This window comes from Equus quagga, chromosome 8 (genome assembly GCF_021613505.1).
Source record: "Equus quagga isolate Etosha38 chromosome 8, UCLA_HA_Equagga_1.0, whole genome shotgun sequence".
Taxonomy (NCBI): Eukaryota; Metazoa; Chordata; class Mammalia; order Perissodactyla; family Equidae; genus Equus; species Equus quagga.
Window position 1 is genome coordinate 13,729,643 of NC_060274.1, and position 24,134 is coordinate 13,753,776.

Genomic DNA, 24,134 nt, shown 5'->3' on the forward strand with positions numbered 1-24,134 from the left:
AAGTGAACAGGAAGAGGTCGTATCTAAAGACTATGAAAAACCTCCAAGTGCACTTATTGAAAAGTAAAAATTAGGTGAGTACTTCTTCTTTCCCCATTTTTCTAATCTTCTGGAATAAACAATTGAATCCTACATGGAGCCATGAATTTTACAATACCTTTTGAATCAAATTGTTTATATAGAGAAGCCCCTCCCCACGAAATATTTGCCCAGGGCCCTGCATGTGGAAAAGCCAGCAATGGTTGAGGATGGAGATTCTTTTCCTCTGAACTCAAAAGACATTGTCATAACTTGAAGCTTTTAATATGTATCCCTCTTAAGTCTAATGATTTCCCTAATAAAAATGGAGTTATAGTCTACTCTAAATAATTGCTATTACATTTAGAAAATACTTTTTACTTTAGATTTAAAGTTTTTTCTGAAATGCATTTTAATACATATTTTAAGAAACTGTGAATATGCAATCATAATATTAATATTTACAGGGACTACTTTAAAATTATGAACAAATTATGGAGATTATATTGTATTTGGTATATTACAGGTAAATGGATGATGCAATTAATTATTTATAAGTACTAATTATGTAGTAACAGACATAGTAATTATGATTTATTTTCAATTTAAAATACAAATTAATAACTAATATTATGCGATGACATTTACTATTTAAGTTTTCAAAATGTTTACCTATTAGTCTTTTGATAAACACTGCCCTTAATGTTTCATTAAAGATATCTCTGAAAGTTTAAAATGTCAAAAGAGATGAAAATTTTCTTTTTCTTAGATTTCTTTTCAAAATGAAATAGACGTGAACAGCTTTCAAGAAAACATAAAATTAATAACAGATTTCAAGTTCCTTTTAGCTATTTGAGAAAAAACATAAATGTGATTCACTTTCATCCTTTAGATATAAATTTGAACTAGTTGATAGCAAAAAAAGATTTCCTATTTGGCATGGTTTTTGTTTTGTTTTTCCTGTTTCTAAAGCTAATCTAAAGCAGTTTCTAAAGCTAATCACAGGCAAATCAATTCCAGAACTTATTCAAGAATTTTCAAAATTGTTGCTTTTTTCATCTCAAAAATAAAGTGGAATGATTTTTGTGTTTTCCTTGCAACTTTTTACCCACAGTCCAAAAAATAAAAAGGAAAGCTTCCAAAAGATTAAAAGAGTACAATAGAGCCTTTCTGTTTTATAGTTACTGACACATTTAGGAAGCCAATTCAGGCTGTTCAATGAACCATTCAAGGGATAGATAAATGCAGATGAAATGCAGAATACACCAGAGAAAAGATTGATAATTCTATCTCCACTTCTGAATGGCAGAGCAAGCAAATAGATAATGGTCTGAAAGAGGGTCATAAATAAAATGAATTCGAATAATAGAATGTCAAATCCTTATTTTCACAAGTTTCAGAGTGAGAAATTGTCAGACTCAGGAGAAAATAGTTATGTTAAAATATTGCTATCACTATGTAAATAATGACTTCTCTGATCTTGAAAAAATGAAAAGCCTAGTAATATGTGTGAGGCATACATCATAATTTATACTAGAAAGAGTTACTATATCCAACATTATAAAATAGTACCTCATAATTATTCTTTATCAGAAAATATTAGAGCATATCTCAGTTGGATAAGTAGGTTATATACATATATATATATATAAATTATACATATCTTGTGTGTATATATGCACACAATTACTATGCTGTATTTTGCAGTATTTTCTAGATGAAAAGCTATATTATTTCAGAATTCATAAGATGACTTGGCAAGCAATCAGATAAATTCACTTTCAAGAACAATATTTCCTTTTCTTCTAGTTGTATTTCACTGCACTTTAACTTATTTAAATTGTTCATCCTAATTTTTGTCACTTCTTGCTAAAATATCTATGTAGGTACTGTCCTATCCCTTCAGAATTTATTCTTTCATGTTTGTTTCAATATGCAGATGGTTTCTGGGTTTCTGCTGGCTGCATTAAGCGCTGGTCTTTTATTTCTATTTAATTCTAATACATTTCATTATCAATTTAACTATCATAACACTGAATTTTTTTGCATTAACTATACGCTAGGCAATCTTTTGGGTGCTTTACGTATTAATTCATTTGATCATCATAATTGGCCTATGAGATACATAAGATACATATGCTTCTCACACCCCTTTACAGATTAGAAAATGAAAACCTCAAGAAAACTAAGCGCATTGTCCAAGATTGCACAGCTCATGCTGGAGATGCTGGCATTCACAGCCAGGCAATCTGTTTCCAGGAGGCATGCCTTCAACTATCATTGGCACACTGGTCAGAAGAGGTGTCAGATCAGGCTTTTTAGTTGCTAGGCAAGAGCCCTCACCCAAGACTTAGTCTTTAATGTTAAGTAAAGTCACATGGGGTACAGATAGAATTTTCCCAGGGGCAGTAGGTAAACATGATGTGATGTTAAACATGAGCCTTATGATGATAAACTTGAGCCTTACATTTCTCGTCTATATAAATCACAGTGTGCACAGGCTTAATGCAGTCTGTCTTTTTCTTGTGGATGCTGCATGACATGCCAAAGAAGGCTATTGACAGTGGTCTTAGAATTGTAATATCAAATGCCTACTTTGCCATGCAACATAAAGGCCTGAAGAGAAGTTTAGATGATGGATGGATCGTCTTATTCATGTAAAAACATATAAGATTGAAGAAAACACCAATAATGCATGAACATTAGAAACTCCATCGATCCCACCTCAATATTGAATGTCTTTCAAAGATACCCAAGAAAATTGGGTAACTTTAAGTAAAATATGCTATCTGGATTTCCTACCTCACATATTTATGACAAAAAGAAAAAAGTTTATGACAATGTAATATTTTAACAAAAGCAGGATAAGGGAAAACTCATCTATGGAAAGCTACTTATTTTTTATTCTGGTTGAAAGATTATTAATAAGTAGTTTAAGATGCTTCTGATACAAATGGTCTGAGACCATTCATTTGAAAAGAGTGTTGTAGAAATTTTTTCTCCAATCTCTCTTCATTTGATTTTCTTAATAATTCTTGGGAAGGGCCAAATAATTTTCTATATTGCACATGAGTAAATTGACTTTCAGAAACCTTACCATAATCCTACAATACAGGATAAGAATTAGGATGAGAATTAGAAGCCAAGGCTAATATGTTGCCCAGTTATTGTGTAGTCACAGCCTAGCAAACCAAGTATTTGGGCAAGTTCCATGTAAACCCTTGTTTTCTGTTTAACTATTTATGTTTTAGTATTATAAAATATTTTATAAATGCCAAAATTTATACTCTGAAAATTTTAAGTCTCTCTCTCTCCATCTTTCTCTCTCTCTCTGTATTTATGGATACATTTATCTATATGTATGTATTATGTATGCATATATACACACATTAATTTATATATTTCAAATTATATTATATACATATATGTTCATATTATATTGTATATGTATATAATACACCGATTATATTATATGCATACATATATTTTCTAAGTATAAGTATGTAATACACATATATACAAATTATATGTATATAATATACTTATATGTGTATGTATATAATGTACAGGTTATATTATATACATACATATATACATTTTTTTGATTACACACATACACGTGTGTGTGTGTATATATAGATATATATGGTATGCACACACACAGATGAACACACACATATACCCAAAATCAGCAATTACGTTGCCTCAAATTTCTGATTTATGTTATTCTTACCCACTCACTTTCTTGGAACACAATCAGTAATACTTCAGACATAGTTACATAGTCCACACTTGTAAAAATGTATTCACTAATGTGTATATCATTGGCAGCATTGTTTTTAATAGAAAATGATTTGAAGCAAACAATCAATAGGGACTGGTTCAATAAAAATATGGCGCATACTTAGTTCAGATCACATACACATCTGAGAAGGTAAACAGTTACCATTTGAACACGTATAGAATGATCTTCACATTAGTTTATTAAGTGAAAAAATAACACACAGAGAAGTGTGCTATCAAAAGGATATATTCTATATATTTCTAGAATGATCCCCTAAAACAGTGCATTAGTGGTTGACTCTAGAGAGGGAAATTGGAGAACTTTCATAAGTAGAAAGAGATTTATTGTTAAGTGGCTACTTTTTCAAAACGTTTAAACTCTATTACATATGCTTTTTTACCCATTTAAAGTAAATTAAACAGTTAAAAAAATAGAGGATAAGCACAAAAGCTTCTAAATGACTAAAATAGAAATCATAATGTTATAACCAGTATTTCCAAAACTAGCACCCTTACGGTATTGTTCTTGAAAGAAGTCCTGGAGAAAACAACACAAAAGTACATAATCAAATACATATGGAAATGGAAATGAAATATCCACCTCTTATTCATTATGAGCTCTGCATGTTACAGATCCTGATTACTCATTCCATAAAGGAACTTCTCTAACTCTTTCCATTCCATAATTTTTAAAACGTGTTTGACCTTTTTTTAATTGAAATATAATTGACATACAGCATTGCATTAGATTTAGGTGCACAACATAATGATTTGATACATGTATTGTATCACCAAATGATTACCACAATAAGTTTAGTTAATTTGTATTTGCTTTAAAGTTAAAAAACATTTGACCTTTTAATCCTCTTTTACAGAGCAGCTGTTAACCTCCAAACATAACATTTTTGACAGAACTGACATTATGGCAACTATTTTTGATTTGATTAAAAAACGTGAGAACAGTAACAAATTGTTGTGTAGAGTAGTTGATATATTGAAGTCATATTCATTGATAAGATTCGTAAAATCAAGATATAGCCTTAAGAAGTAAGAAGTGACAGGTATATTCCTCACACAAGGCAAGAAAATACTCCCAATTTTATTGGGACTTTGATAATGTGTTGTCATAACAAAAGGATTACGGTCAATGTACAATCCAGAAAATAGCCAACACCAAGGAGTTCCCAGGATTTACTCATTTAACCTATTTAGAAGGAAAAGATAGTCTGATTTTGACCCAATTACAAAAAGTTTTCCAAAAAGATTAATCTGTTATATTGGGTGAGATTATCCTGATAAAATAGTTCTTAAGGACATCCAGTTGCCTTTGTTTTACTTCTTTGCTCACTAGCCTCCGTCTAATATAGCATTTGCTTTCTTCAATGGATTCATCTACCAAGAACATATATGTTTTTCAGATCAAGGAACCCAGCGTTCAAGCAGCTGAATCTCTGTTAATTAATCAGAATACAAAGTACGCAAAGATATTTTTGTGTTTGAGGTTTTTGCTGAAAGGCACTAAGGGAAAACAATGCATCTCAAAACAGCTACAAAAAATACATAAAGCTAGAGTCGTCCAACATCTCTTAATGTCATTTTTTTTATGGTAAGATATAGTTTCTTATCACTTATGGAAGATTTTATAAACGATCAATAGAAGAAAAAGAACACTGAACTAAACAGAAAAGGTATGTAGTAACACATTTCCTGAGAGAACTACAACAGGGAAATTCCCTTGGTCTGAAACATTCCAAATATTCTGGAACTGGACATTTTTGAAATACCGTGATTTAGGTTTATAAGTTTTATATTCAGTAATTACATATAGTAATTCTCAGCCTTCATTAATTTTGGTTAATTATTTCATTGTAAACACCTGTAGTTCTCAAATATGCATGCTTTTCCACCAAGAAAGTCATCCTTTTTGCTGCTTAAATAGAAATGTAATAATGCAAATGCATTGCTTTCCTTGATATTGTTTAAGTGCTAATATCAATTAAGATACATCCAGGAAGAGAACAGCCCCATTTTGAAGCCTCTAAATTTTTGATAAGCAAATTATAAACTTACACTTTACCTTTCTTATTTAAGTGATTTTGTTATTATTGCTTTTGTTTTCCTTTTACTTCTTATTCATTGGGCTCAACTACAAGAGAGAAAAATAAGGTGGTTGGGAAGGAACGTATCTCCTAACCACAATTAGAGTTTTGTAATGGAGGAAAAATAAGAAAAGATAAAATGAAGTTTTCTGAGCCAAATGCATTTACTGTTTAATGCAACAAGCATCAATTTCGTCCTTACTAAGTAATGATTTTAAACCCTGAAAATATTGTTTCCCTGAAAACAAAATACATTACGAAATCCAGAGTGCTCTGCAGGGAACAAGACAACTAGAGAAGCAACAATACACTTTACATAAGAAAGTGGTAAATTAATCCGCATTTTGTAATATTCTAGTCAACAGGAGACCAAAAAATTTGAACTCTCAGGCAATGACAGCTCAGTATGGTCAGAAACCAAGAAAGTCCTGACATTTTCTCTGAAAAACTTTTAGGCATTACGTAGTCTTTTTGGCTGTAAGCAGGCAAAAATATCCAATTAGACTGGAGTCATCCATTTCCCATCACAGAACAGTTTTGGGCAGGAAGAACAGAGGAAAAAACTACAATCAGATCTAAACATATACACACATATATTCATAAGCCATTAGAATCCATGTCTGAATACTGGACAGAGACCCATCCTCTTGCTGGATTTTAGGGTCAAGATCACGTCATTCTCAGAGGAAAAGAACTACTGTTTGGTAGAAAAGAAGCATTAGTAGGTTAATTCAGCACAGGGTTGCAATATCCTTCTGTAACATGAATGGCAGATATAAGATATATATAAAATCAAATCCAGTCTTTGCCTCTAGGTACTTTTACGACTGAGCTACTAAGTCTTTCTGAGCCTCAGGCTTTTTTATAAAATGGGCTGAATATCTATAAGGTGAGATTTTTGTAAGAAGCATAAAGGGCCTAACAGGGCACTTATAGTTTTAGAAAGTAATGTTATTTATTCTTCTTTTTTAATACATACATTTACAGGAAAATATTTTCTTCTACGTATATTTTTTGTCCCATATCACTTGTTTTTATATATGATGGTTTAATTTAGTTTTAGTCTATATAGTAAATAATTGTAATAATTTCTTTTCTAGCCCTCAATTTAAAATGTGACTTCTAATTTCTAAATATATGGGAAACTTGAGGCTAACTGATTATATTTTTTCCAGTTTTATTGCATTGTATTACTTATACATTTTGAGTTTGTTGGAAGTTATTGAGACTTTTTGTGGACAAGAACGTGGTCAGATTTGTGTGTGTGTGTCTGTGTCTGTGTGTGTGCATGTTTAAATGAGTATTCTGTCTTCATGTTGATCTCAAGTGGTAGCTGTTTTCTTTCTCAAATTCCCCTGTGTCTGGAGACAGGGTCTGGAGGTGAGATTGATGTCTTATATGCTATTCATTGCCTCTTACTGTCCATTTTTTCTTTCACCTCTGTAAAAACACTAATCTCTGTGTCTCATGTCATCAGACTACACCACTTATCACTCCACTCCTTGAAGATTTTTAACTCTTGGATCACTATCACTCTTTCCAGCACAATTATTGTCATAGTTCTTTAAATGATTTCAAATCTATTTTTCTGATTCCTTCCAGTACTCTTGGACTTCAGTCCCATGTCTTCGCCAATGACCATGTCCTCCTCGGTCATTCACTCCTATGGTCATACCTTTGACCTTGTCATTACAAATATGTGCAACTCATCCAGAGGACTGCAATAATCTCACAATTATCTTCAATACATTGATCCCACCACATTTTCACTACTTCTCACAACTCTAATGTGTGCTCTTGTCTTCTTTCTTAGCTTAAACTCCATAGTCAGTCATTAGAATCACTCTCTCTCTCCTGCATCTTCAACCTGCTTTATGGAATTTTGCACTTGGTTGATAAAATTGCATCTCTCCTTAAAGCTCTCTCTTTATAAACTCCACACAGCTGAATTTCTGTGGCCCACTCCACATAATGGAATATGACAGGAGAAAAGACTCGACTATGCTGCTTAGTTTCACTTTAAATTCATCATTACTAATCTTAAGTGAGCCTTTAAGGCTACCCACTATGAGCCTACTATATTTCCTTGGGTCATTATTTCTTCCACTCTAATTGATAACTTTTTTTATACTTACTTTTCTCTCATTAAGCCTAAAGCTTTCTTCCCATTTCAGTGCGAAATATGAACTAACTAGAAGAACATTTCTAAAATCTAGTACCAACAGCTTTATACAAACAACATCAAGGACATTTCACCAGTATATTTGTTCCTGACTATCCTACAGCATCAATTTTTCTCTCTTTACTAGATAAACACTATTAAGATACAGATATGCTGTTATTTCTCTTATCAGGAAACAGACACATGCACCTTTCTTTATTCCACTTTCCACTTTAGCTAAATCCATATTTCTTCATATCCTAAAGTACTGTGAAAAGAGTTTTATATATTTACGTCCAATTTCTCTTTTTAAATTCTATTTGAAAAGAAGCAAATAGGATTTTTTCTGATTATGCTTTCAAAATTGCTTATCAGAGTCACCCATGGGTCTGCATTGTAACATGCAATGATGAATTCTAACTTAAAACCAATATTTGGCACAGGTGGTCACACTCTTCTTGTAACATTCCTTCTCATTGGTTTTATAGTTTTATTTTAATTTTTTTTCTTAAACGTGTATTATATTGTGTTCTGGCTTCTAGTGCTGTGGCCGATAAATTTGTTATATATCTCATTGCCTTTCCCTTGTAAGTAATCAGTCTTTTTCTTTGTGGTTGCTGTTAACACCAATCAGGAAGAAAAATAGAAAAATTTTAAGTAGGCATTCATATGTTATGGGAAAATTTTACTTGATTGTCTAAATAATCACTCTAGTTTTTTTAACTAGTAAGATTTTCAAGGGTTAGTTTCAAACATTTGATTCACATATAACTTTGTGGGAAGATATTTATAATGCACAAAATGAGGAAAAACTGTGCTAATATTGCCATTTCTTGAAAACAATAAAACTTATATGATGAAATAGAGACAGCTTTTATGATAAAAAAATTCCATTAATCTTAAAAGAAAATCAAAAGAACAAAATGCACAAGTAGTTGGCAGAGGTAAGTAAATATTTGGTATAGCCTGAAGTCAAATTTAAACATAAACTTTTATTTTGTACAGATGTTCCAACAAACAATGTTAATAAGCAAAACAATAAAAATAACAAATACTAACATTAATTGAATGCTAAAAGGTAACATACAGTGTGAATGATATCTCAGATTGTGCAGAACAACATCCCTGCTGACTCTTTATGGAACACCTGCTAAGTGAAGAAGGTGTATTATTTGACTGAATAATTAAAACACTGTGAAGTAAGCACTTTTATTATTCTCATTTTAGAAATGAGCAATAAGAGGAATAGAGAGTTTAAGCAATTCATGTAATTTTCCTATTAATAAATGAAAGAACCAGATTCCAGTCACATCAATAATGATTCAAGCTCAGTTAACTACTACATTATCCTGCTTTCATAAGCCCAAAGCAATAATTTCCCTTTACAAACTATTAATTATATGTACAAAATATATGAATATTTAGAAAACTATATATTACAAATATATATTATATATGTAAATATATATATACATACATATAAATATATATGTACAAAATACATAGAAAACTGAACTAAATCTTAAAATAAAATTGAGCACTAAAGCAATTAAAACAGAAATTGTAAAATTAAATCCTTTAAAATCTTGTCTTTTAAATATTGCTACTGAGGTACTCGATAGGCAGACACAAATAAATTTGTACACCAGATTTGAAAACATAACCTAAAAGGGACTCTAGAATATACAATATTTTTGGAGACATGTTTTCTGAAAAGAAACACAATTTCAGAATCTTTTTTTGACCTTGATGAACCAACAGAGATGGATTTACCTTAATACCTTAGACAACTAGAAAAATGGACAAAATATTTGAAAGGAATATTTTCAGACAGTGTACAACAAGCAGCAAAGGACTGTTATATCTGAGAGAGGAGGAACGAATAAGATGAACCCTAAAATTGCCCATCTTTATCCTGAAATCCCGTTTAGGACTACAGAGCAGGGAAGGGGATGATAGCTGGAATATGGTGGACTCACTGACTTGAGGAGGGACATATTGGCACTCAAGAAGTCGAAAGCTGCTAGAATTGCAGGACAAAGGTCCAGAGAGGAAGGAGCTCTGCAGATAAAATCTACATGAGGACCTCTTGTGTGTTTGATGAGCACTAAGATGTGGATACATTGGGTGAAACTCCAAGAGGTGGGGCAACTCCAGAAGATGTGAGCTGAACAGTTTCCAAATCTTAAACAGGGTTGTGAATTGCTTTTAGTTCCTACCAGCTAGAAAAGAGAGTCCTCAACATTCACTTCAGGCATGCAGTAGAAACACTAGAAGGGCTACACCTTCAGAGCAGCTAAAATTATCTCTAGAATAAAGACTATTCTAGATCCACAGTGATGAATATTTTCAGACTCGAAAGGAAAAAAATATAAAAGCAATTCAACTGATGACAGGAACAAAAACCAACACTCTTTAAAGGAAGACAATAAAATCCTTATAAAAATAGGGCAGACGTAGAAGTTACAATGTGTAGTATATAGTCAAAAATTACTAGACAGACCAAGAGGCAAAAAATGTAACAAGGTTCAGGAAACAGATAAAAATAATCCATAAATGATATAAATGATGAGATCAGTGAACAGAATGTTAAAACAGCTGTTATAAATATGTTCAAGTATTTAAAATAAAACATGTACATAGTAAAGAAGAAAATAGAAGAAAAAATGATAAATAGATGATAAAAATGAAAGGTAATGAAAAATGCAATCGATGAGAAAAATAACAGATTAGACACAATAAAAGAAAATTTAGTGAACTGAAAGATATGGAAATAAAAATAAAATTTAATGTTAGAAAGATGATGGGGGGAAAATGGTCTTACTTACCTATGACACAATATCATACACATATTGTGAGTTCTTGAAACGAAGGAGAAAGGGGAGAATAGCAAATGTATTTGAGGAAATAGTGGCTGGGATTCTTCCAAACTGAATATAAACAATAAACCCACAGACTCATGAAGGTCAACAAACAGCAAGTGGGATAAAAAGACAGAAAACCTAAAACAAGGCATAATATAATGTAATTGCTGAAAACCAGTGAAAAACCAAAAATCTTAAAAGTACTACAAAAAGGAACTTTACAAAGAAAGGAACAAAGATAAAAAGTGATAGTATTCATCCCATCAGAAACTCTGCATGTAAGAAGAAAATTGAATAAGATTTTTGAAATTCTAAACAAAAGTGTCACCCTAAATTCTTTTGTCAGCAGAATTATCTTTCAGAAATGAAGGCAAATTCAACTTTCTCAGACACAAAAAAAGCTGAAAATTCACCACTAGTAAACTTCTACAAAAATAAATGTTAAAGTAAAATTTTAAAAAGAAAAATGATACCAGATGGAAAAAAGCAGTGAAGAAGCTAATAATGATAAAATCATGGGTAAATATGAAATATTTTCTTATTCTTCAATTTATTTTGAGAATTATTACCTGCTTAAAATTTAATAACAATATGTTGTTTGAGTGTACATATATAGAAGTAGAATCTACAAAAAAATAGCAAAAAAGAGAGAATGTAGACAAAAAACATATTGAGGTAAGCTGTTGCACTATATGTTAAGTGGTATAAAATCATTTGAAGTATATTGTAATAAATTAAAAATATTCACTGTAAAGCCCAGACAACTAAAAATCTTATTTTATCATTTTTTATTTTATTTTATTTTTTAGTGAGGAAGATTAGCCCTGAGCTAACATCTGTGCCTATCTTCCTGTATTTTATATGTGGGATGCCTGCCACAGCATGGCCTGACAAGCGATGCATAGGTCTGCACCTGGGATCTGAACCAGCACATCCCGGACCACGAAAGCAGAGCACCATGAACTTAATTGCTACACCACAGGGCCAGCCCCTAAAAAATTTAAATGAATAACTAATAAGCCATGTAGTGACAAAAATGAAATCATGAAAAAAAAAACCTCAATCCAAAAGAAGGAAGGAAAAGCAGGAAAAAAAAAATAGAAACAAAGGACTCATTAAAAAATAGAGGAGATCTCGTCAAGATGGTACTGTGAGCAGACGTTGAACTCACCTCCTCCCAAGAACACAACTAGGTTACAACAATTTGGGGAAGAATCACCCTGGATTGAAAACTGAAAACTGGATAAAAAGAACCCCCACGACAAGGGACAGTACTGACGAAGGCAGAAGAAGCAGTAACTCTGGCCAGAGAGGAAAAAAGCCACCTTTGGGAGCAGCAGAGCTTCTCAGCTGGCCAGGCGGGAGCCACCCTAAGCTATGAGCCCTCCCTGGAGGAGTGAGGTCCGGAGCGGGGGCAATACTGCTTTAACCATCCTTCGGACTCAGCCCAACTGAGAGGGGGGTCTCAGTGTCCGGCTTTGCTGGCTATTAACTGCAGCGAGGACACCCCCAGAAAAGCTATCGGCCTAAAGCTGAAAAGATCCGGGTCTTAAAGGGCCCACACACAAACTCACTCATTGCAGCTACCTAAAATCACCAGAGAGAAGGCTGACTGTCCTTTGGTGAAATGAGACTCACCTGGTGGGCTCTGGGGGCATCTTGGTTAGAGGAGGGTCCTCTCCGGAGACTGAGACATTGGTGAGGGCCATTGTTCTGAGCTGGTCCAGGCATGCTGATATGGACACTGGTGGGGGCCATTGAAGTGCATTCCTTGGGCTGTTAGCCCAGGGGTCTGCCACACCCACTAGAGCACAGATTTAATCCAGTTCACCCAGGGCAGGCAACCCGCTCTAGGGACTGGCCCCACCTAACAGCAAGCCCTCAGGCTACTTTTCAGCCTGCATTGACTGAGTGCCTTGGTCCTCCACAGGCAGGCAAGGGTGTCTGCCTCTGTTGGGCAGGACCTGTGTGAGGACCAGGTGAACTGTGGGGGGCATTGGGGAAGAAGTGGGGGCCTCTGCAGTGTGGCATTGGGGTACGCTCCAGGAGGTTGAGAAGTGTGCATGGACCAGGACTGTGTTGACAGTGTATGTGGTCTGGTGGGGGGTGAGGCTTATCAGCGGCAGAAGACTTGTGCTTCACAAATAGCCATAAAAAGGATCAGCCCCACCTTCCAAAGCCTGACACAATTGAGTGCCCCCATGCCAAGGGCTAGCCCCACTCAGCTGCAGTCCTAAGAGAACTGACAACAGCCTTGTTGGCCTCAGGCCTATCACAACTGTAGCCCCTGAACCTAGCAACCAGCTACACTGGGTACCAACCCAATTAAGAGGACAATTGCAATAAGAGTGTGCTGATAGGCTTTGTAGCCAACAGTGCTGAGGCCCCCCGCCCCCAGACTGGGTTTACAAACAGCTGGCCAGGGAAGGAAAGATCAGACTCCCTGGGTACCTGCAGTGGGAGCAACCCAGCCACAGCAGAAGAACACAAGTAGCCCCCCAAGGGGTCACTCCTGGTTCTTATAGACTGGTGACGAGAGGGAAGCACACTGCTGGGCCTCATAAGACATCTCATACATAAGATCACTTCTCCAAGATCAGGAGACATAGCCAATTCACCTAGTACAAAGAAAATAGCACAGAGAACGAGGCATAATGAGGAGACAAAGGAATACTTTCCAAGCAAGGGAACACTACAAAACCCTAGAAAAAGAACTAAGTGAAACAGAAACTAGTGACCTACTGGACAAAGAATTCAAACAAAATATAATGAGGATGCTCACAGATATGAGGAGAAGAATGGATGAACACAGTGAGCACATCAGCAAAGAACTGGAAGATATAAAAAAAAAAACAATCAGAAATGAAGAATACAATACTCGAAATGAGAAATTCACTAGAGGGACTCAATAGCAGAGTAGAGGAAGCAGAAGAATGGATCAGCGAGCTAGACGAAGGACTAGAGGAAATCACCCAAGCAGAACAGAAAAGAGAAAAAAGAATTAGAATGAGAACAGTGTAAGGGAACTCTGGGACAATATCAAGTGTGCTAACATTCGGATTATAGGGGTCCCAGAAGGAGAAGAGAGAGACAAAGGGGCAGAAAATTTATTTGTCAAAATAATAGAGGAAAATTTTCCTAACCTGAAGAAGGAAACAGACATCCAAGTTCAGGAAGCACAGAGAGCTCCAACAAGAGAAGCCCAAAGAGGCCTACACCAAGGCATATTATAATCAAAATGTCTAAAATTAAAGACAAAGAGAGAATCCTAAAAGCAGCAAGAGAAAGGCCACAAATGACATATAAAGGGAAGCCCATCAGGCTATCAGCGGACTTCTGAGCCGAGACCCTACAGGCAAGAAGAGAATGGCACAACATATTTAAAGTGCTAAAAGGAAAAAACCTACAACCAAGAATACTCTATCCATCAAGGTTGTCATTCAGAATGGAAGGAGAGATAAAGAGCTTCCCAGACAAGCAAAAATTAAAGGAGTTTATCACCAATAAACCAGTTCTGCAAGAAATGCTGAAGGGACTTATTTAAGCAGGAAAGCAATGACCACAAATAAAGATTAAAAAATTATCAAAAAAACCCAAAACAACAACAGCAAAACACAGGCAATAAAATCACTTGTAAGGTCAAAGTATAGTAAAGGCAGCAGATCAACTACCTGTGAAGATAATATGAAGGTTAAAAGACAAATGTACTAAAATCACCTATTTCAATGATAAGAGGGTAATGGATAGACACACACTAAACAAAAGACTATATATGACGTGAAAAACATATAATGTGGGAGGAGGGGAGTGAAAAAGTAGAGCTTTTAGAAAGAGGTCAAGCTAAAGAGTCTATCTACTCAATATAGACTGTTGCATGCATAGCATATTAAATAGGATCCTCATGTTAACAGCAAACCAGAAACCTATAACAAGCAAGAAAAAAAGTAAGACAAAAGAAATCAAACATATTACTAAAGATAGCCATCAAACCACAAGGGAAGAGAGCAAGAGAAAAAGAAAGGAACAGAGAAGAACTGCTAAAACACCCAGAATAAAGAAAAAGTGACAAAATGGCAATAAATACATATTTATCAATAGCTACTTTAAATGTCAATGGACTAAATGCTCCAATCAAACGCCATAGGGTGGCCAACTGGATAAAAAAACAAGATCCATGTATATGCTGCATACAAGAGAAACACTTCAGACCTACAGACACTCACAAACTGAAAGTGAAAGGATGGAAAAAGATATTCCATGCAAATGGCAAAGAAAAGAAAGCGGGGGTAGCAATACTAATATCAGACAAAATGGACTTTAAATCAAAAACTGTAATAAGAGACAAAGACGGGCACTACATAATGATAAAGGGAACAATCCAACAAGAAAACATAACACTTGAAAATATCTATGCACCCAACAAAGGAGCATCTAAATATATAATGCAATTATTGACAGACATAGGAGGAGAAATAGAGAGTAACACAATAATAGTAGGGGACTTTAACATGCCACTTACACCAATGGATAGATCATCCAAACAGAAGATCAATAAGGAAACACTCACCTTAAAGGACACATTAGACCAGATAGACTTAGTAGATATATACAGAACATTCCATCCAAAAACCACAGAATATGCATTCTTTTCAAATGCCCATGGAACATTCTCCAGGATTGATCACATATTAGGCCACAAAACAAGTCTCAATAAATTTAAGAAGATCAAAATTATACCATGCATCTTTTCTGACCACAAAGGTATGAAACTGGAAATCAAGTACAGAAAGAAAACCAGAAAAGCCACAAAAATGTGGAGATTGAACAAAATGCTACTGAACAATGATTGGGTCAATGAAGAAATCAAAGAAGAAATCAAAAAATTCCTGGAGACAAATGAAAATCAAAACACGACATGCCAAAATCTGTGGGATACAGCAAAAGCGGTTCTACGAGGGAAGTTTATAGCAATTCAGGCTGACCTCAACAAAGAAGAAAAATCCCAAATAGGCAATCTAAAAGGGCACCTAAAGGTACTGGAAAAAGAACAACAAACAAAGCCCAAAATCAGCAGAAGGAAGGAAATAATAAAAATCAGAGCAGAAATAAATGAAATAGAGACTAAAAAAAAATAGAAAAAATTAATGAAACCTAGAGCTGGTTCTTTGAAAAGATAAGCAAAATTGACAAACCCTTAGTTAGACTCACCAAGAAAAAAAGAGAGAAGGCTCAAATAAATAAAATCAGAAATGAAAGAGGAGAGATTACAACTGACACCTCAGAAATAGAAAAGATAATAAGAGAATATTATGAAAAGCTATATGCCAACAAATTGGATAATCTAGAAGAAGTGGATAAATTCTTAGAAACATATAACCTTCCAAAACTGGACCAAGAAGATGTAGAAAATTTGAATAGACCGATCACCAATAAGGAGATCGAAACAGCAATCAAAAACCTTCCAAAAAATAAAAGTCCAGAACCAGATGGCTTCCCTGGTGAATTCTACCAAACATTCAAAGAAGACTTAATACCTATCCTTCTCAAATTCTTCCAAAAAAATTGAAGAGGAGGGGAGGCTTCCTAACTCCTTCTATGAAGCAAACGTTATCCTGATACCAAAACCAGACAAGGACAGCAGAAAAAAAGAAAATTACAGGCCAATATCACTGATGAGCATCGATGCAAAAATCCTCAACAAAATACTAGCAAATCGAATACAACAATACATTAAAAAGATCATACATCATGATCAAGTGGGTTTCATTCTGGGGATGCAGGGATGGTTCAACATCCACAAATCTATCAACATGATACACCACATTAACAAAATGAAGAATAAAAATCACATAATCATCTCAATAGACGCAGAGAAAGCATTTGACAAGATACAGCATCCATTTATGATAAAAACTCTAAATAAAATGGGTATAGAAGGAAAATACCTCAACATAATAAAGGCCATATATGACAAACCCACAGCCAATATCATTCTCAATGGCGAAAAACTGAAAGCTATCCCTTTAAGAACAGGAACCAGACAAGGATGCCTACTGTCACCACTCTTATTTAACATAGTATTGGAAGTCCTAGCCAGAGCAATCAGGCAAGAAAAAGAAATAAAAGGGATCCACATTGGAAAAGAAGAAGTGAAACTGTCACTCTTTGCAGATGACATAATTTTATATCTAGAAAACCCTAAAGAGTCCACTAAAAAACTTTTAGAAATAATGAAGGAATACAGTCAAGTTGCGGGATACAAAATCAATGTACAAAAATTGGTTGTGTTTCTATACACTAACAACGAAGTAGCAGAAAGAGAAATTAAGAATACAATCCCATTTACAATTGCAACAAAAAGAATAAAATACCTAGGAATAAACTTAACCAAAGAGGTGAAAGATCTGTACACCGAAAACTGTAAAACATTGTTGAAAGAAATTGAAGAAGACACAAAGAAGTGGAAAGATATTCCGTGCCTTGGATTGGATGAATTAACATCGTTAAAATATCCATCCTTCCTAAAGCAATCTATAGATTCAACGCAATCCCTATCAAAGTTCCAACAACATTTTTCACAGAAGTAGAACAAAGAATCCTAAAATTTATATGGAACAACAAAAGACCCTGAATAGCCAAAGGATTCCTGAGAAAAAAGAACAAAGCTGGAGGTATCACACTCCCTGATTTCAAATTATACTACAAAGCCATAGTAACCAAAACATCATGGTACTGGCACAAAAACAGACACACAGATCAATGGAACAGAATCAAGAGCCCAGAAGTAAACTCACACGTTTATGGACAGCTAATATTCGAGAAGGGAGCCAAGAGCATACGATGGAGAAAGGAGAGTCTCTTCAATAAATGTTGTTGTGGAAACTGGACAGCCACATGCAAAAGAATGAAAGTAGACAATTCCCTTACACCATGCACAAAAATCAACTCAAAATGGATTAAAGACCTGAATGTGAGACCCGAAACTATGAGACTTCTAGAAGAAAACGTAGGCAGTATGCTCTATGACATTGGTCTGAGCAGCATATTTTCAAGTCCCATGTCTGACCGGGCAAGGGAAACAAAAGAAAGAATGAACAAATGGGACTACATCAAACTAAAAAGCTTCTGCACAGCAAAGGAAACCATCAACAAAACGAAAAGACAACCTAACAATTGGGAGAAGATATTTGCAAACCATGTATCAGATAAAGGGTTAATATCCAAAACAGACAAAGAACTCATACAGCTCAACAACAAAAAAAACAACAATCCAATTAGAAAATGGGCAAAAGATCTGAACAGAGATTTCTCGAAAGAAGATATACAGATGGCCAACAGGTATATGAAAACATGCTCAACATCATTAGCTATCAGGGAAATGCAAATCAAAACTACAATGAGGTATCACCTCACTCCAGTCAGAATGGCTATAATTAACAAGACAGGAAACGACAAATGTTGGAGAGGGTGTGGAGAGAAGGGAACCCTTGTTCACTGCTGGTGGCAGTGCAAACTGGTGCAGCCACTATGGAAAGCAGTATGGAGTATCCTCAGAAAATTCAGGATAGATCTACCATATGATCCAGCTATTCCACTGCTGGGTATTCATCCAAAGAACTTGAAAACACAAAGGCATAAAGATACATGCACCCCTATGTTCATTGCAGCATTATACACAATCCCATCAAGGGACGAATGGATAAAGAAGATGTGGTATTTATACATGATGGACTACTACTCAGCCATAAGAAATGACAAAATCCAGCCATTTGTGACAACATGGATGGACATTGAGGATATTATGCTGAGTGAAATAAGTCAGAGGGAGAAAGTCAAATACCATATGATCTCACTCATAAGTAGAAGATAAAAACGACAAAAAAACCACACATAGGATTGGAGATTGGACTAGTGGTTACCTTTGGGAAGGGGGGAGGGGGGAGGGCAAAAGGGGTGATTAGGCTCACATGTGAGGGGATGCACTATAATTAGTGTTCGGGTGGTGAACATGATGTGATGTATACAGAATTCAAAATATGATGTACATCCGAAAAAAATAAAAATTAAAAAAAAAGAACAGAAACTTCTCAGAAAAGTGCAAAGGGCATGAACAGATAATTCACTGAAGAAGAGCTAGCTAATAAAATCTGTCAAAAAATGTGTACCTAGCACAATGTGTAACACGGTGCTTAACAAATTAGTATATGGTGGTACTTAATAATGTCTGTTTATTCAGTATAGTAGTACTTAGTGATGTTTGGTGAGTTTACCTTAACAGTTATAAGATGAGCTGCTACTATTGCAGTATTTAAAAGAAAAGGTTCAGTGTTGTGTGTGTGTATATTTCTGTACATATTTTTAGAGAGTCTGAACAGGTAAACGCCAGGTGGCTTATAGTAGTGATCTCCTCCGGTTAGAGGTAAGGGTCTCTTGGAGGTGGAGACTCTACGTTCTTTCTATTTTTTTACCATGATCAGGTGTTATCAGAAACAGTTAATTCCTGTACAACGTGTCCATACTGTTTGATGGTACTAATTCTTTCCTTTGGAATCTATATTAAGAAAATGTCAAAGAGAAAAGACTTGTGCAAAAATATTATTTGTTGTAACAAAAATTTGGAAACATCCTAATGTCCAACTCCAAAAGAAAGGTTAAGTAGAGTATGGAATATGCAAAACACATTGTAATACATAAAAGTTAATTATAGAATATTAAGAAGGATGTTAAAATATAGAGAGAATATAAGAGTACAACTATATCAAAAGAAAACATTCATTAAAAAGCTTGAGAGTTTAAAAATCAGATTACCAAAATGAATATAGTGGTTGTGTTTGAGTGGTGAGTTTTGGGGTGATTTACTTTTCTATCTATTTTTTGTTTTCAAAATTTCCTTTAGTGGCATATATTTCTTCACTATTACAATCATTTAATGATTTGCATTTTCTGTCTTTTTTTAAAAAGCAATTTGGTTGTATGACTTCATAACAGAAAGTTGGTTCAGGAGAGAGAACGTTTTTGGTAATTTGTTACACAGCGATAGGTAACAAATACAAGGGGAAAGTAAAAGCGTAATGTCATCTTCATGGTTTCTCTGCAGGTAAACCCAGCCCTGAGACCAGCAGTGGCACTAAGTCGGTACCAGCCTCTTTGGCAGTAGCAGCCATCCTAGCCTCTTACCTTTTCTTACTTCCTCTCCCTACTCTACTCAATTAGCTAGGCTTTTGGCCTTCCTCGCGATTTTTTATTAACCCTGCCCCCTGCAAATTAATTGGGGTTGTTGATAGGTATGCCTTTTAATGGCCTGCCTCATGGTTGCTATTCAAATGTGAAAACAAAATCACAAATTGAGATTAGCATCATCATTCATCCCACTGCTAGGGTGCAACAGACCTTTTTCAAAAAAATACAGGCATATTCAAATATCTTTGAACCATGGGGTTCATAGTGGCTAGGACTTTAAGAGGCTCTGGGGTATGAGTGAGTGGCGCATGCTAAGGCAGAGGTGTTGTCTTTGTGAATGTCCTTGCAGTTGGATGGGTACAGGTCTGAAAAATATAGCTTGTACCTTGCTACATTTAGACCTTGTTATGCCAGTGACCTGAGTGTTTCCAGAGGAGCAAATCCATAGAACCTCAGGGGACGGAGCATAGCCGTCCGAGAAAGAACAACATGGAAGAGACTGGAAACGGATGAACAAAATTCTGCGAAATTTTTTTCTTGGCTATTATTTATTCCAGCCAGAAGATTCTTTTTAGGTCTATCTGTTTGCAGAGAGAAGAAATATGAATGTGATCTTTAAGGAAGGAAAACGCTCTCTAATACGATCACCCAGTGTGCATGAGACTGCTTTACCCTCCCTTCTTGCCCATATGGAAAATCTGTGAGCAATATGAAACGTAGGCTACAAAAAATTCCCTGAAGTGGAAAAAGCCTAGGAGGCACTAAATGAAAGATATTTCACAAAAGTAAAATGTGGTTGTTTGGGATCTCTCATTCCAAGCCAGTTCAGACTAATTGTATTTGGTTGGGAAGAAGCCAGATTGTCAGGTATCAGGGAGGTATATTGACGAGTGGATAAAGACTGAAGCCAGCATCATTTCTGGCACCCTATCCCTAGGAAACCAGGCAGTAAATCATTTCCCAGTAGCAGCTGTACAGAGACCAGAGGGAGCACACCTGAATGAAGTCTGTAGACAGTCCAGAAAACTTCATTTCAACAAATAATTTTATCTCCTCACCAGTATAATGTGGGAGCTTCTGTAATAAGCCAAGTTGAGTCATAGAGATTCAACCTTTTCCTCTTTCATAAGCTACTACCCTCGGGAAAGTACTGAGGAGCTTCTTGTGCCCTATTACAGAGAAGAAAAGGTCTGAGGGCTTCAGGAATATTATATGAATGTGATTGACACTGATTCAGAAGAGATTTCATAAAAACTGAAGGACAGATTCTGCTTATCTGGGTGCCAGGGGAACTCTCCCAGGGTCCTCTGAGGGAGGTGGCCTCAACTTGTCTCCCTCAGTCATAGTCCCTGCACCTGCTCTGTGCATACCTCGTGCTCCTTTCTGACTCTTAGTATTTCTTTCTTTTTTTTTTTTTTTTGCTGAGAAAGTTTCACCCTGAGCTAACAGCTAGCATCCGTTGCCAATCTTCTTCTTTTTTTGGCCAGGGGGAGGCAGATTCACCCTGAGCTAACATCCGTTGCCAGTCCTCATCTTTTTTTTTTTTTTTTTGCTTGAGGAAAATTAGCCCTGAGCTAAAGTCTGTGCCAGTCTTCCTCTACTTCTTATGTGGGATGCCTCCACAGCATGGCTGATGAGTGGAGCAGGTCTGAGCCCTGGATCCTAACCCAGGCCCCTGAAGCAGAGCGCACAGAACTTTAACCACTTGGCCACAGGGCTGGCCCCAACCAATCCTCCTCTTTTTGTATGTGAGCTGCCATGACAGCATGGCCACTGACAGACCAGTGGTGTAAGTTCACGCCCAGGAACCAAACTCAGACTGCCAAATGGAGTGCACTGAACTTAACCACTAGGCCACCAGAGCTGGCCCTGACTATAAAATGGAACAGGAAAGCCATACTTTGCCCCTTCCTTTTGACTTCTGGGAAGTTGGGAGTGTTTACTGGGACAGCTGCTGTGGCAGAAATCCCCTATTGTCTGGTACATGCACCCCGAGTGTGTCTCTGGCCACGGGCCTTTCCATGGTATCACTCCCCCTTAGTCTGACAACCTGTGATGGATACCTTTGCCTCATCTTCGTACAGATAATTCAATCCCTTCTGCTCTTTGCAACAATTGAGCGAATGTCTGAGTCACCCAACGGCAGGATCACCACTCCACTTTTCTGCCGGTTTTGATATGCTCTCTATGTTTCTGCATACTTATTACTTAAACCATGGCCTGCGAAAATCAAGTCCTTGATGATCAGAAAGGGCCTTCGAATGATGAACCTACAGACTGAATTTTCATTACTGAACGTATTGGAACCATTCTGCCTTGTTAACTCTGCCTACCTTAGGAGCCAAGAAATGATGGATGTGGTGAAGAGAGACAATGAAACCATAAAGGAACATTTATCAAAGCTTACATTTTACTATGGTACTATAGATGCCTGGTGTCCAAAAGAGTATTATGAAGACATGAAGAAAGATTTTCCAGAAGGAGATATCCGACTCTGTGAGAAAAAAATACCTCATGCTTTCGTCTTAGGTTTTCACCAGGAAATGGCTGACATGGTAGCTGACTGACTAAAGGCTGATCTGTCCAAAATATAAATACTGACACAAGGAAACAAGCACAGGCAGCTGGTATATAGAGGCAGTAGGTGAAATAGTATACTTAGTAGGTAAATGTTTAATTATAATGTTGGATATTAGAAGAGAAAAAACTGAGAACCTCTTGGCTTAAAAACACTCAGTTCCCAGATCCCCATGCCACAGGCTAAAGTGAACATGGGTGATGAACTATTCCGTAGATTTAACAACACGTTATCTGAGACTCAGGGAACACAGTGATTGAAACAAGGGCTCTTATGTTTGCAGGAGACGCCCAGGGCACCGTTCAGTTTACTCTGGTAGGTAGGATCCCTCTAGAAAAAAGCGAGTCCAAGTTTAGTTGATTTTGAGTTACATTGTAGAATAGGCTCCCCTGGAGGAAACCGTGAAACACCTGCTAGAAAATGTAACGGAGATCAGGGAATGTTAGTGCAGTCAGATCTACGAAGTGTATGAGCTCAAGAGAAGGATACACTCGTGTTCCAGTAGCAGGAAAGGATGAGCAGTGGATCTTGGCAGTGGCCCCGGGTCCCCCTTAAGGACAGAAGGTGAAGATCAGCCCAGGCTAACTTTGCACAGGTCTTGGCTGACATCACCAGAATCAGACTGGATACCAGGACAGCCCACAGACCCACCTGTTACTACCTTGCAGCATGTCACAAACCACCAAGTCAGCCTTTTTTCTGGCCATCAGTGGCACAGACCCAAGCAGAGCCACCATCAGGGAAGGTACTGTTTGTCTCCATCTCTGAGAAGCTTCCTTGAGGAGTGTGACTTCCTGATCTACCTGCATTACCCAGAGAATAAAGTTTGCCAGACATTCCTCTTGTCAACTAACTACAACAGAGTTGTTGAAGGATTCAGACTACGCCTCCCAACAGCAGATATCCAGCAAGCTCTGTCTGAGCCTTAGCCTGCTGGGTTGTAAGCTCCCTGCAGGCTCCTCTTCTCCAGAGCCCGGATGGGGAGGAGCTGGGCTGTCCCAAATCAAGTCCATACCTGCCACATTCAGTTGCCTCTTCTGTGATTTTTTTCAATAAAACTCCAATGAAGAGCAGCAATGAGCCAAGTACCATGCTAGGCACTGAGGAGAGCATTCCTAGCTACATGATGACTCTTCTTCTGAACATCTTATAGTAATTCTTGAAAGGGCATTTTTAAATTGCTGATTGGAGCATTATCGTAAATGAGTTCTCCATCTCTGCATTAGCTTTGTTAGTTGGAAAGAAATTATTTTAATAATGGACAAAAACAAGCCATTAATTATGTGAATTCATTTTCTCTGGATGCCTTGAAGTCTAGTAAGAGGAAACATGTTCTCTGGCCTAGAGCGCGCTAACAGCATTGCTGCCCTCCCTAAATTGACTCAATCCCGGGACCTTAGGAAGCAATAAATCCTCCCGACTGTAGTGATGGTCGATGATGGATCAGACAC

General features: G+C 36.2%; 1 pseudogene; it reads left to right on the forward strand.

The window, feature by feature from the left end:
* The first annotated feature begins 21,985 nt into the window (after positions 1–21,985).
* Positions 21,986–22,699, forward strand: LOC124243789 (lipid droplet-associated hydrolase-like; annotated as a pseudogene).
* The last annotated feature ends 1,435 nt before the right edge of the window (positions 22,700–24,134 follow it).